We start from the raw sequence: 15,372 nt of genomic DNA on the forward strand, positions 1-15,372 counted from the left end.
TGCCTCATAGAGAGGGGAATTTAGATAATGTCAACACTTCTTTGTTTCATCTTTTAATTTTAGAATGAATATCAGAACAAAAGCAGAAATACTGTTTATTTTTTTTAATTAGGACTAGGTAGGCCATCTACTCAATAAAAATGGCGAGAGTTTGAACCTGGCTAAAACACTATTAACTATCAGATCTCCAGTAGGAGCGATGCAGACTGCAAAACCAATTATATTGTGCCTTTGCAACCTATTTTGGAATATTGGAACAGCTTTATTTGCTTCAGGAATGATCAGATCATCAGTAGACTGTTTTATGATTTTCTGATGTTTTATTATTTTTGTGCAAAATTTCTCCTTCATAATTTTTTTTAAGTTGATAGCTTAACTGATGGCTTTGTTATTATAGTTAACATGTCATCTCCATCACAATGTACTTGAAACCCAATTTACAAGGTGTTTGCTTCCTTCAATTGTTGATTCTTTGACTTCAATTCCCAATCTGTAAAGGAAATCTTTTGGGATAAGATGGTACTCCCAGAATAGGTGAATTTAAAACAATCTTAATCCAGTTGTTCTGACCAAAATTCAAAATATACATTTCTAATTTAATCCATACAAAAATACAATCAGACATCATCTGAGAAAATATGAAATGAGGTGATTTTAACAAATTAATTACCATGGTAAATTACTCATCACTGTGTAAGGCTTGGGTTTCTTGACAAATTAGTCTCAGAGAAATTAAAGGGAATAAATGTGAATTATTATAAAATTCCAAAACGATTAAAAATAATGTTTCTATGTGGTCCAGCGACCATAATTTTACATGTAGGTAATGGTAACAATGGGATCAAGAGTAGCAAAGTGCATTGCAGTGATTCCTTTTTCATGGATGTAGAGCCAACATGGGAGTTGTCAGATATTTCATGATGTATTCTCCTGGCTATTTAATTTTCTACCAATACAGTGCATCCACATCGCTCATTATTTGTAGCCTGTGATTTATAATTAACTAGAATCCAAAGAGTTCATGTGGTTAGCAAGACTTCAACAGAAAATTGCTGAAGGTTAAATGTTTGAATCCAGGCCTTGCTTAATTTTAAGTTTGCATAGAAGAACACAATAGCTCCTATTAGTAACTATTGGTAAAGCTCCTTAATTCTTCAGCTGCCCTTGCCAATATTTAGTTGATGTAATGTGCCATAAGAACTGAACATTTTGGAAGATAGATGGTAACATATCAGGAAGATTATATGAATATGCCATGGAGATTAATAGCAAGAACTGTTTGTCTTGCCTGCTGCCAATTTGGTCATTATTAATAATGCTTTCTCTGCAATGGACTGGTGATATTTTCCCCTTTCCTGTACAGAAGTTATATAGATCCCTTTAGAAATTGAAATTTTAATCGTGACCATTGCTTTGAAGCATATCTTGTCATTTTATGACATTCAGGGAGGTTACTGTTTATATACTAGATTTAACACAACATGAATGCATGCATTAGTAAAATGAGTCAGCTTTTCAGCACCTTTCCATGCTCTGTATTCAACAAAATCATGGTTGATCTGATTTCAAACTCAAATGTGTCTCCATCAACCCTCAGTACCCTTTCTCCCTTTGTTTATCAGGAGTCTATGTACCTTGAGCTTAATATTTAAAGATTCTATTTCCATTGCCTTTTAAAGAGGAGAATTTCAATTGCTCACAAACTGAGAAAAAGTGCCTCTTCTATCCCTGATATTGGCCACTCCTTTTGAACAGTGAATTCTAATTCTAGATTCTCCCACAAGAGGAAACAAAATCTCCATGCCCATCTTTTAAGATCTCTCAGTTTTCAATCAAGTCCTCTCGCATTCTTCTAAAAGCTCAAGTGAATACAACCATAGCTTGCCCAACTTTTCCTCAAAAGACAAGGTGCTTATTCTATTTATTAGTCTAGAACAGCCATTCTCAGCCTTTTATTGGCTGTCATGTCATTTCAGATGGGCTTTTGCTGTTTTGCAAATCGAAATGCTTTAACTAAATGAAAAATGGGTTTCTGCTGAATGTTTATGGGCCCCCTTCCCTGTGAAGCAGTCAAGTTTAATTGGTTTCTTCCATACTTCTCTCCTACCGACTACGTAAAGGACATAAAAAATATTTTGTGACTTCAGTCAGTGACTTCCCACCCACCCCCCGCACCGGCACCCCCCCCCCCCCGCCCCTTTGATAATCCCCATTGAGAATGGCTGGTCCAAAAGATAATCCAACGTATTAAAAGCCTCACTATACTTTTATATTGTAAAGTGAGAAAAAATGCAAGTTATAGATTAATACTGCACGCAGTACTCCAGATGTACTCTCATTAATGCCTCAGAAAACTGAAACATAACCTCCAAGAATAATAGATAACATTTCAAGTACTTGAACCTTCCAATTACTTGTATTAATTCCCAGTTAATTACCAATCTGCTGTGTCAGAGGCCAGCCAATCAAACATTGTCCATACAAAGCAAAAGTAAGTGACCAAAAATAATTCTGTAAATTTCATCTTAGCAGACACTAGTAAGAAAAGCCAAACTGAATTTTTGCCCTTGTACAATAGAGGGCGTGCACTGATTGCATGTTAATAATATACCTTCCCTTATCTCTTAATATTTGCTGCCAACTTCAGAGGAATGTGGATAAATATCAGATGTTTCCTTTAGAATGTGTTACATTCTCAGTTTTGTTCCTGGTGAAGAAACAGCTTTAACAATGCTGCCTGATAACAATTCTCTTGTCGAAGAACACCAATCACTGCAGATAACCGGTGCAAATATTTTTAGAGCAGTCAATAACTATATAGAATTTCTATAACGGAAGCTGATGTAATTGGGTCAACAAAGTCTTCACCTGTCAAAAGTGTTACACACAAGACACAGCGGGAGCTCTCAAGAGAATTCCATAATGACAAATCAGTCTGGATTGCCACTTTTTGTTCATTGTGTCACTTTAAGTCTTGCTGGAAAGTATTCCAATCATTAAGGTGTAGTGATACAAGAATGGAAGATTTTTTAAAATGCATCATCTTGGACAATCTTGTCAATTGCAGCATGGTTTTTGTGTAAAGGATTTTTTTTCCAGTGTCAGTTTTACTTATTTATCATAATCTCAAGGATCAGTTTCAAGCTCCCTGTATCATTTGTTAAGGTGTGAGGATTAAAAATCTGAATTTGATTGCTTAAATGGATGCAGTGACCTTCATTTGAAGTGCTCCGAGATCTCATCATACTGGCCACCACTCCTCTTGTTCATTCATTTGCTGTCCAAAAAATGCTCATTATTAACTATTGAAATAGAATGAATTATGCAGGTGATACATTTTCCTCTGTATTTTTAGATCTTAGGTGCCCTGGGTTAGACAAGTAGCAAATCCTTTTCAACTTGTACTGTTTCCTATTCACAAGATAGCCACTTAAAGTAAAATACATGCATTTCCATTTTCATCCAAAAGTATCCTTTAAATCTTTTTGTCAATTCATCCTGTTTTGAAAAAGAAAGAGCATGTCCCCCTCTACTACAGATTCCGCTGAATCTAACAAAAACTGATTCCAAATACATTAATGACATTTGGATCAGTTGATTGTGCAATCGAACACTGAGGATTGACTGCTGAGGTGGTTGGTCAGTTTGGAGGGTTTTTTTTTCTAGACGTACAACTCTGTAACAGACCCTTCTGGCCCACAAGCCCATGCTCCCCAAATATGGCCAATTCGCCTACAAACCCCTTATGTTTTTCAAAGGTTGGGAGGTAACTGGAACACCAGAGAAAACCCATGCAGACACAGGCAGAACAAACAAACTCCTTACAAACAGCATCGGATTTGAACCTGGGTTTGCTTGGTGCTATAATAGTGCTGTGTTAATTGTTACCGCTCAAGATGTCCCACATTTCGTGGACATAATTTTTTTAAATTAATGCCAGTATTATTCCTGTTCATAATCTATTACTCCATCTAAACTACTAGTCCATCCCTAATGATTCAAGTTTAGATTTATTGTCACATGTACTAGATGCCATGAGAGAGTTTGTTCACGGAGCAGATCAATTAGATATCTTAACATAGCACAAGTATGACAGTATTAATGTGCAGAGAAAGAACAGAGTAGAGTACAAAGGCAGCATAATTTTATTGTTGAGGTTCATTCAGGAGTCTCCCTGAATCTAAGTAGTTAGGTACCTATCTATTTTAAGATACCTCATTGTGAGGGGTCTTAATTATCAAAAAGCAAGATTGTTCAATGTGTGACTTTCATCATATGGCTTATATAATATTGAAGCCATAAAACTAAGGGAAATTAATCCAGATTGAAGTCTCAGTGAAATGAAGGAGATCTAAAATGCAGACAAACAAAACTAGAGAAGGAAAAGGAGAAAGAGAAGGGAGGATTTTGGTTGGTCTTCTTATTGTTATTTGGTGGAATGCATTTTCATTTTTAAAAAGGAAATGAAAAAGTAGACACTTCCTTGTCCAGTATGACCACCGTGGTCTAAACTTATAACATTCCATGCATTCCAATTTACTTCATACAAGTCTGTCAGAAAAGAATCCATCATTGCTCTTTTGCACTTCTTCCTCCAGAATCCTGTTCATTTGCAAACAAGACACTGAACCCGATGACAACAATGGCTAACAATAGCATTTACTTGCATATAATTTTACCTAGCTTATTGGGGTTGTGTTACATCTCTCAACATCAGGTCTACCCTGTCACTAAATCTTTTCATATCTCCATGTCACAAAGCTGGCAGATAGCTTTACAGCATCCAGTACTCCAGCTAGAAACTGGTTAGGCCAAAACCTTGGTCTTCTATTCCCATTGCAAATGACGTTGACCTGCCATGTACAGATTTGTTCTCTTTGACATTTATCTGAAATTGAATGAGATTGTTTGCAACCTTGGTCCAATACTTGAGCCTGAGGTAAACTTCAGATCTCTTTCATTGACATGGCCAATTTCTAGCTCTAATCCAACTGAACTCAATTTGCTGCTCTGACCCATATTCATCTCTTTGCTATTTCTGAACTAAAATACCCACAAGGCTAACCAAATGAGGTTTACTGTCAATATCACTGAGCTCATTCAATGTTTTTTTTCCATCTTAACATTCATTGTCCAATTCAACCTTTACACTTGTACTAGTTGATTAAGCTGCTTCCTACTATCATTAAAATTATTTCATTTCTCAGGAAAAATGTGAGTTATCTTTATTTTCTCAAGTGTATCAAATCTTTCTACAATGTTGTGGTGCTACCACTATGTGCATAAATGTATCTAGGTGCTGTATGGGCTGGCCTTCCCCCTAAGCCCATAACTCCTCCCTCCCAGATATCCCTATAAAAGCTGTTATGCCCACACCCCTCCCTCAGTATCTGCCTTGGAACCAGGCCAACAACATGCAAGCTGTGCTGAAACTTTAAGGTGATTAAAACCTATTAATCATGATCTTCTGTCTGATTATGGTTGATTGGTAGTACAAATATCTAATTTTGCTTTGCAGACCAGAAAACAGTTTTGAGTCATTTTATTCCTTTGGAAAATAATCTAGAAAAAGGTCTACATCTTTAATCCAAAAAAATACTTGGAAGATTACAAAATTGGGTTTTACTTCATAGGCCCAAATGCACTGGCTTTGCAAGTTAATTGAAATAGTGTAAAGTGGTTTTGACAAAGGCAGTTTCATAGCAATACTTAAAGATCTGCAATTTCTTTTAAAGTTATGTTGTGTCATTTCAAAACAGCTTTGATTTTCAGGATACTTTACAGTAGTTAATCTATAATTCAGTTTAAGTGATTTTAGTTTATTGCAGTGAAAAAGGAATTGTTTGCGAAGAAACTAGAATTTCATACTAAGCTAAACATGTCCAAGAATCTCAGTCACTCCTTGATGCAATAGGAATTATGAACACTGATTCAGCCTCAGTACCGGAACAAAATCCAAGGCAACAGTAGCCCATTCAACCTATGCATGTTCTTTTCACCCACTGGCTCATCTCACTCCCATCTCCATTTCTCATGCCTCTGTTAGGGTGGCCAATCCAAAGGAAGACATGGTCGCCGACCACTCCAACCTGTTTATGATGGCCTTCCAAGTCATACAACCCACCATAAATGTTTTGTGATCTGGCTGAATGGGAAGGCTGACTCTGTCTCCATTGACCATGTGAAGCCAACGAATAGCAATGAACTGCTTTCGTCGTCACGACTGACACCGAAGAAACAGCTGAACCCCTGCCACTCAGATCATTCACTGCCCCTCTTTCAGTACCAGATTAAATTGGGCCAGAATGCTAGTCCATCGTACTGTTATGTCGCAGGACAGGTCAAATCAGTCACCTCCTTGAACAACTTGAGGGCTTGGTGGGGTGGGGAGGAAGAAACTGTCACTGTCACATACTTAGGCTGGCCTAGAGAATAGCTGATCGGCACTGGTGATGTAACACACATGCGCTAGCCGGTTGCCGCTGACGATGCAACCAGGATGACACTTGGGAAATGTAAAGCGCATAAGAGTTCAAACAGTGTGGAGTTTACATGCATGCGCAGGGTCGAGGGGGAAGAAGGAGGAAGTTATGAAGGGATATTAATAAAATTTCGACAGCACTTTTTTGTACTGAAGAATGAGTGAATGTGTTCTTTTAATGGTTTACATAACATCTATCTGGCAGTTACCACGGTCTCAACCTATTTAGGGACTACACAAGTGATATGATGCAAGACTCTGCATCTATCATTTACTATCTTCCATGGAAACTAATGATTATCCCTCTCACCCATGGATTAGAATTTTTAGGACTTCAATGTTCTGCGTAGATATTTATATGAATGTGACTAGGTCCCTCACCATTAGTTTTTCTAGAGTTGAAATCGATCTCTTGAAAAGGAATATTTTAAGATGTTAAAATTACAATGTTAATGTAAATTATTACTATTTTTGACTCTTGCAACATTTGCACATATAGCAACGATCCCCTGATTATTGCACCACTTAGGCACAGCTTGCAGTGACTTGTTAGGGGCTCCAACTCTGCCTGCAGCACATACACCAGACTCCTGGGAATTGTGACTCATCAGATCACCTGCTTCAAAAGCGACTCCTTGACACATGTGCCTTGGTGAAGCCTGATGAATCTGGGATCAGTTGACAATTCAGCATAAATCAAAACACCATTCCAGATCAACTCTGTATCACCACCTTTTTCCATGCATGAATTGGGCCAGGCTTCATATGTACAAATCAAAACTGATGCATTTGATTTTTCTCATTTTAATTTGTAACAATAGCTTGCATGTTGTCAGGCACAGCAACGTACAAGCAATAATTATTTTTAATGGCACTAAGGACTTGATATCCCATACCCTCTCAAATAAGTGCATTCTGCATCATCCATTAAGTGCTGAGAAATATTCATTTTCTTTCTTCCATCAGTCAGGGAACGCAATCTTTTTAACATTCTGAAGAGATCTCAGTAGACTTCGTTTTCTTCTGTTCATTGTGCTCAAAGTTGGAAGTATTTTGCTCTGCCAAATGCAGCTGCTTGGTGTAATTTGCATTATATTTTCAATTAATTGCCTACTATCAAACTTCAGGTCATGTTTCAGTGCCAACTTGTAAAGCAAACCAACAAGTTTTATTTACTTTATTATTTACCAGCAAATCCAAAACAGGATGCACTTTGACAGAACATGCAAAATCTAAAATTCCAATCAAGTCATGCACTCAAGTAATAGCCGAAGCAGAGTTGCAATCTTAAGTGTATAGAGAGAAGCAGGATTTAATTCCTTGATAGCTGGAGTCCTGTAACCAATGCAGGCATCCAACTTTCCATTCAGTTATTTTTAATTGAGAAAATCCTGAATTTGGTTCCACTATTCTATTTTTAAGTAGGGTTAAAAGCACAGGAAGAAACAAAAACATGCCATTAACATAAGAATATGAGGAAGAGAGCAAGACTTGGTCATTCACACTTCCTCCTCCATTCAATAAAACCATGACTCATCTTTTACCTCAGCCCCACTTTATAATGCTAAATCATGTCCCTTGATTCCACTCATATCTCAGCATCTATTAATCAGTGTTGAATAGGTTTGCCAACAGAGACTTACTTCATGGTTACCCAACATAAAGAATTACAAAATGTTGCTACCCTCTAGGTGAAGAAATTTCATCTCATCCCAATCGTGAATGGCCAACCCTTATCTTAACACTATAGTTCTGGTTCTCAATATGCCCACCAGGGATAGCATCATCCTTGTTTATGATTGTTAAATACTACAAGAATGTTATAAGCTTCAATGGAATCACCTCTCATTCTTCTACATTTATGGTAGCAATAAACTTAACCCCCATCCCAGAAATCAATGTGCTGTACCTTCATTAAACTTCACCTCTTGCAAGTACATCCTTCCTTAGGTACATTTACACATGATTTCAGGAATAATTTCACCAAGTGTTTCTTTAATTGCAGCAGGAACCTTGTGCTCAAATCTTCTTACAATATAGGGCAATTTCACCATTTATCATCCTAATTGTTGAATCTGCATGTCATCTTTGTGCCTCGTGTACAAAGACATCCAGGTCCACTTGTACACCAGCATCTTTTGAAAGAGTAACTGTTTTCTGTCCACATCTCCATGTGGATTCTTTGCATCCTTTTCACATCCCAGAATGTCATCAAGCTCTGTACCATCATAAATGATAACTATATTAAAACTGGGCCTCTCACCCAAATTATTCACACTGATTCTGAATAGACAGGGCTTCTTCCTCAATTCCTGCGATACGTCATTACACACGACCCTAAAACACCAATCGATGGCTACTCTCTTGTTTTCTATCTGTTAATCAATCCTTCATCTATGTCAGATATTCTTCCCAATTCCGCATGCTCTTATTTTGTTTATTAGCCTCATTTGTCACTTTTCTGAATGCCTTGTGAAAATCTGAACACACTATTTTGCTCATTTCCATTATATATGTGCTACATCCCATCTCAAATCAAAACTAACAAATTTTTAAAACTTGTGACTATGACTTTAAGTGTCCTGTCACCACTTCCGCAATAGTATAAACTGATAATTCCCTTCTGTTGATGTCTGTAGTTCCCTCTCCTCTTTGCTCCACATTCTTATGTTATAGTTGCCCTTATTCACATAATCTTCATCACATGGAAGGGCTTCTGACTTCTTATAAGTTCAGCTGCAGACAACATAAGGAAGCTTCATCATTTCTCAGTCTCCAGTCTCATTTACATGCAGCCAATGAGCAGCAAGCCCACTGGTTAGCAGAGTATAGGAATTGGTTGGGAAATTGACCAACAGGCAGTTGATCTCAGGAGCAAACATTTGCATAATTTGGCCAAACAGAAAATTGAAGATTGAATGGGACACATTGTCCTGTGATTTACAGTGCCCTCCATAATGGTTGGGACAAAGACACTTTTTTTCCTTTATTTGCCACTGTGCTCCTTGGTTTTAAATTTGTATTCAAATAATTCACATGCAATTAGAGTGCACATTCCAGAGTTTATTCAATGTTATTTGAATACATTTTGGTTTGACCATGTAGAAATTACAGCACTATTTATTCGTAGTTTCCCTCCTCCCTCCCATTTCAGGGCTCCATGTTTGGGACATTTGGCTTTACAGAAGTTTGTGAAAACTCAGGTAGGTTTAATTGTTTGAGTGGTGGAGGTATAAGAGAGTGATGACTTTTTTCTAAGCTTTTGATCACCTTTAGAGACTGTAGTTGCCATTTTTCAATAATGAGGACTAGAGTTGTGCCAATGAAAGTCAAATGAGTCATTCTGAAGCTGTAAAACAAGAATAAAACAGTAAGGGACATCGTCCAAACCTTAGGATTATCAAAATCAACTGTTTGGAACATCATTAAGAAGAAAGAGTGCACTGGTGAGCTCAGTAATCACAAGGGGACTGGTATTCCAAGAAAGACTTCCATTGATGATGACAGAAAAATTCTCATCATAATGAAGAAAATTTCCCAAATGCCTGTCCGACAGATCAGAAACACTCTTCAGGAGGCAGGGATGGATGTGTCAATGACCACTGTCTGCAGAAGACTTCATAAACAGAAGTACAGAAGCTACACTGCAAGATGCAAACCATAGCAAAGGTGGTATGCTTTGGATCTTGGGCAGTTCCTTTACACCTCCACACGTTTTTCTTGCCATCACTGATAACAGGTTAATCTTAGTCTCAAGACCGTTTTCCAGAGTTCTGAAGGCTCTTAAATACTTCTTGGCAAATTGTAATCTGGCCAACATTTCTGTGGTTTGCATCTTCCAGTGTAGCCTCCACATTTCTATTCATGAAGTCTTCTGTGAACAGTAGTCATCGACACACCTTCACCTGTACCCTGAAGAGTGTTTCTGATCTGTTAGACAGGCATTTGGGAATTTTCTTCATTATGATGAGAATTTTAATGTCATCAGCAGTGGGGGTCTTCCTTGGAAGACCAGTCCCCTTGTGATTACTGTGCTCACCAGATGTTCCAAACTGTTAATTTTGGTAATACTAAAATGTGGATGATGTTTCTTACTGTTTTATTAATCCTCAGTGGCTTCTTTGACTTTCATGGGCACAACTCTGGCCCCATGCTGATAAATGGTAACTACAAACTCCAAAGGTGATAAAAAAAACTTGGAAGCAAGCCTATCTCTCTTATACCTGCACTAATGAAGGAATTAAACATACCTGAGCACTTAAACACTGTGAAGACAAATGTCCCAAACATTATAGTGCCCTGAAATGAGGGGACTGAATATAAAGAGTGCAGCAATTTCTACATGGCCAAACCAAAATATCTACAAATAACCTTGAATAAACTCTGGAATGTGCACTTTAATTACATGTGAATTGTTTGATTACAATTTTAAAGCTGTGGAACACAGGGATAAATGGGGGGGGGGGGGGGGTGGGGGAGTGTCTTTGTTCCAAACATTATGAAGAGAATTGTATGTGCTAAACACATGACAGCAGTGTGCTGGAGAAACTCAGCAGGTCTTGCAGCATCCATGGGAAGCAAAGGGTAACCAATGTTTCAAGCTTGAGCCCTTCATCAACATATGAGAAAATAAAGAGGCTCACTAGGACAGCAATGTATGCCCTCCATTTATAGAATTTAGTTCCCATATTCCCAAGTCTTTACTTCCAGTATTTGAGAACATTTGTTGATATCCTTGTATTGACCACAGGTTAGGTTGCCCAGTGGCTGGCACTAATGGATGGAGCATGAATGAGAACTAGTTGTCCCAAGCAGCTTCTGGTGAATCTGATGCAATCAATACTTAAGATGCAAGAGGGTTACTTAAAAATGGAACTGGAAGAGTTTGTGCCGGAAGCTATAAAATGGACTTAAATACTAAATTATTTAAAGTGAGACAATGTTACTCAAGCTAACTCTATAATAGTTTTTGTTCAAATTATGATTAAGTTGTATTAAAGATAAACATGTCAAAACATGTTTGAATTCCATTTCATTTTGAGATACAGTGCTGTATCTTAAGCTCTTCTATAGTGGAATTCAGACCAATTTTCCTTGTCCAACTTTGATGTTCCCAGATAACTTCAAGCTGAGTAGCGAATGAAAATCACCCTGTAACAAACACTCAGTTAATGATGGCAGCAAATATATTTCTGCATCCCAAATTTAAGTAGAATTCAAACAAATTGAGTATCCAATGTAAAGTTATATTAACACAACTGAAGAACAAGCAATATGGAATAAATGTGTACATTTCATTGTGAATAATCCATCACCAAGGTGCATTTTATAAATTATGGCATGAACAATAGATGGCAGGAAATTCTGAAGGTAACTCATTCCACTTCAATCTGTTACAAACAGAGATAAGAGTGCTTTAATTTCTTTGTTTTCAGACAGGCCATTTTATAAATTATGGCATGAACAATAGATGGCAGGAAATTCTGAAGGTACCTCATTCCACTTCAATCTGTTACAACCTGAGATAAGAGTGCTTTAATTTCTTTGTTTTCAGACAGGCCAAGAAATTAATGCAATTCTTTGATCCATTATTAATGATAATTCAAGGACTGCGAACCAAATTGCTAAGGTAATGAATGTGACAAAAATATCTGGGGCTGGATTGTGTTGCACAAGGCTTCTACTCTCTCACCTAAACCCACCTACCACAGCAGCCTGACCAGGCACATCTTACCCAGGATAGCTGCAGAAGGACCATCTTGCTGGCTTTCTGCATCTTGGCTGCCAAAAAAAATAACTGAGGTCCGTGTCTGGTCTGCTATGTGTTCAATTTTATCTATCTATTTATTTATTTAACAGATCTCTAGCATTTAAAAGCCAATGACATTAAATTAAGCAATTAAAAACTAAAAAGGTGGGAATTAAAAATGAGTATGAATATCTAAAATCTTTTAAAAAGATGGCACGGTTAGAGGCCGGCACGGTTAGCATGGCAGATAACGCGACACTATTACAGTACCAGTGGACCTGGGTTCAAATCTGGTGCTGTCTGTTCTCCTGATGTCTGCACATGTTTCCTCTGAGTGCTCCAGTATTCTTCCACCCTTCAATAAATGTACCAGGGTCATAGATTAATTGGGGTATTTGGGGCAGCACAGGTTCATGGGCTGGAAGGGCCTGTTACCCTGCTGTATGCCTTAATTAAATTAAAACAATACAACTTAAAAAGTAATTAACCTTTCCTTTCGCCTCTCAGTCAAAAGAAAAAAAAAATTAATTAATTGGGGCATTAGTGTATAATTAACTAACAATTCCAAGAGTGATAGTTTGGACAAGACTATTTTAAGAAAGTAAGTTCACACTTTTTGTTTAAGAATATTCAGGATTTAGTTTTGTTTCACTAGAAAGGAAATATTCCTTTGGGTTGAGGAACACGTATTGGATTTAGTCACTAAACCTGAAGCACATCAGGTTTATATACCACAATATATGTCCGCTCCATAAAGTACGTGCAGCATCAACAGGAAAATCTATTCATAACAAGCAGCTGGTATTAACCAATTGAAGATGTTAGACCACAGATGGTAGGAAGAAACAACAAAGCATGGCAGCCAGGGTCATCATATCTCTCAAGCCTTGATTCAATCACCAAAAGCTGCAAACAGCACAAAAAAAAACACATTTTGCAAGACAATCATTAATAACACATTGCAGCTCTGAATCTTTAATCTAGATTGAGGCAGATGTGTTATTATATTTGTGCATTACTGAAGGAGACACACTATTAAAAGATTGTTGCCTTATTTGCATGCAGCAAGTCAAATTTATTTTACTTCATTGTTCAAATACATTTTACTTCCTCAAGGTTACATTTTATCACTTTATACATCATCATTCAGGTTCCTTGTAATTCGGCGTGGGCCATCAGATCTCTCAATCCTTGACGATCCTCTGACCCTCCGAGTTGTAATTGTTACCTCCCCGTTCTCTTTTGGTGAAGGGTCTTCTTTGAGCTGAGACCATGGTCGATGTTGAGTTCCTGATTATACCATGGAAAAATACTGAAGTGGTTTCCCGTTGCCTTCTTCAGTTGCAGTGTCCATAGTGGACAGGTAACCCTGGCCATTGATCAGCAGATTCATCTGTCCAGCGTTTTTAGTTTTACAACCATAAAATTCAATTTGTAGAATCTGTAATACAAGCTAGCCGTAAGGCAAAATTCTTTCAAAATAAATTGTTTTGCAGCGCACAATTTCCTTCATTTGTGAATGTTCCATTGAAATTCAACATTTGAAAGTAATAACATTTTAAACCATTTAGTGGTCTGATAGCTCAGCTTAGCCTTAATTTTTCACTCTTACATTATTTTGAAATGTATATGTTCGCTTCTGAAAAATAACTTGGGAATCTCTATTCAACTCTCTAAATCCTATCACCCACTTCAGGTATAGACAAAACCTGCCCCTTTACCAAATATGAAAGAAAATGGATCATTTTCAATGAGCTTCCTCACTGCCTTTGTGGTACAGTAGTTATTTGAAAATCTCAGATCATGAGTAGGCACTTTTGAAAACGAATGAGATCTGAGGGGGAGAAATTTCAGCAATTTAATAAAAACAAAAATGCTAGCTTGAAGCTCAGTAAATTTCTTACGTACTCACATTGCACAAAAAATATACTGCTCTCTGATGTTCCCAGATAACTTCAAGCTGTGACATGACTTCACCCTCCCAATAAGGTGCATGATCAATGTAGGTGCATCTTGGGAAATCATAGTTGTGGCATAATGATGTCAATCTTGTGACAATTTTTGCTCCTGCTATTCTGACATCACAAATTCAATTAATGCAAATTTCTTTTCAGTGGTCAAAATGCATTTTAGTTTATTTGAATTGACAGAAAAACATTGTCTCTTCAAGGTTACAGTACTGTGCAAAACTTCTCTGGATTTCTTCTACAATTCCAACCTCAAAGATGAATAAGCTACAATATATTTAGACAATTACTCTGAAATGTCATTACACTCACCTCACATTCTCAAGCACTTTGTTTTGTCTAGAGGAGGGCTAATACATCCTTGTCCTCTCTCCCCCCCCCCACCCCCCCAACCAGGTCCTTAATTCCCCTTCTCATTAGTTCCTTCCTGTCCAATCAATGTGTAATCAGTGCAGAGACTATTCTTCTGTGCAAAAAGGCCACAGATGCCAGATTTTTAAAGAAGAAAGCATAATGGCTCTCGGAATGATCAGCTGCAACAAAGAGTGATGATTTCCTTGGAACCCCCAAAGAGGGAATAGAAAACTCCAACCTCTATATCAAGGCATTGTTTCATGTTCCTTAGACCACTATATAGTTTCACATACAAATATACACTAGTTTAACAGACATAGCTGGATCTCTGAAGAGAAATGTAAGAAAACTTCTGTAAGTCTTCCAGTTTAACTCTAACTCATTTATGGCAGGTGGACAAGGAACCCTCACAAATGATAAACCACATCCTCAGAAGTATATTTGTAGCAAACATACTCATCCAAAACAGCACTCTCTCAATCTGTTTGTGTGGCACACCCATTTTGATCAATGGGAAAGATAGACTTAGTAGTTAATATCAATGTGGCACGGTTCACCATGAGCAGCAGCAGAAACGGGAATACCTTGTCCTCTTTGTACATTTAAAAATCTATTAGTGTAAGTGGAGTGTAAGCAACCATCGCCTGACAAACAGATGGTAGCTTTCCATAAATGAAGGCTAAGCTACATTGTTAGCATGCAACATGTGCCAGATTACTGATCACCACCTGATACCCAAGTCAAAAATAGATGCTGCAGTGTTACCAGGTGCTGATGAGAAGTAGTTGTGTACATATTTTGAATTAGAAGAATTAAATACA

General features: G+C 37.5%; 1 long non-coding RNA gene across 3 annotated transcripts in view; it reads right to left on the bottom strand.

Annotated features, from left to right (window-relative positions):
* LOC138740477 (uncharacterized) overlaps positions 1-14,273 on the bottom strand; it is a 133,944-nt gene extending 119,671 nt beyond the window's left edge. For all 3 annotated transcript variants that reach the window (XR_011342933.1, XR_011342934.1, XR_011342935.1), the window contains exon 1: positions 14,143-14,273. This is a non-coding gene — a long non-coding RNA (uncharacterized lncRNA). The remainder of the gene's footprint in view (positions 1-14,142) is intronic.
* Between the last annotated feature and the right edge of the window lie 1,099 nt (positions 14,274-15,372).

The sequence above is a fragment of the Narcine bancroftii genome, chromosome 8, assembly GCF_036971445.1.
Source record: "Narcine bancroftii isolate sNarBan1 chromosome 8, sNarBan1.hap1, whole genome shotgun sequence".
Lineage (NCBI taxonomy): Eukaryota > Metazoa > Chordata > Chondrichthyes > Torpediniformes > Narcinidae > Narcine > Narcine bancroftii.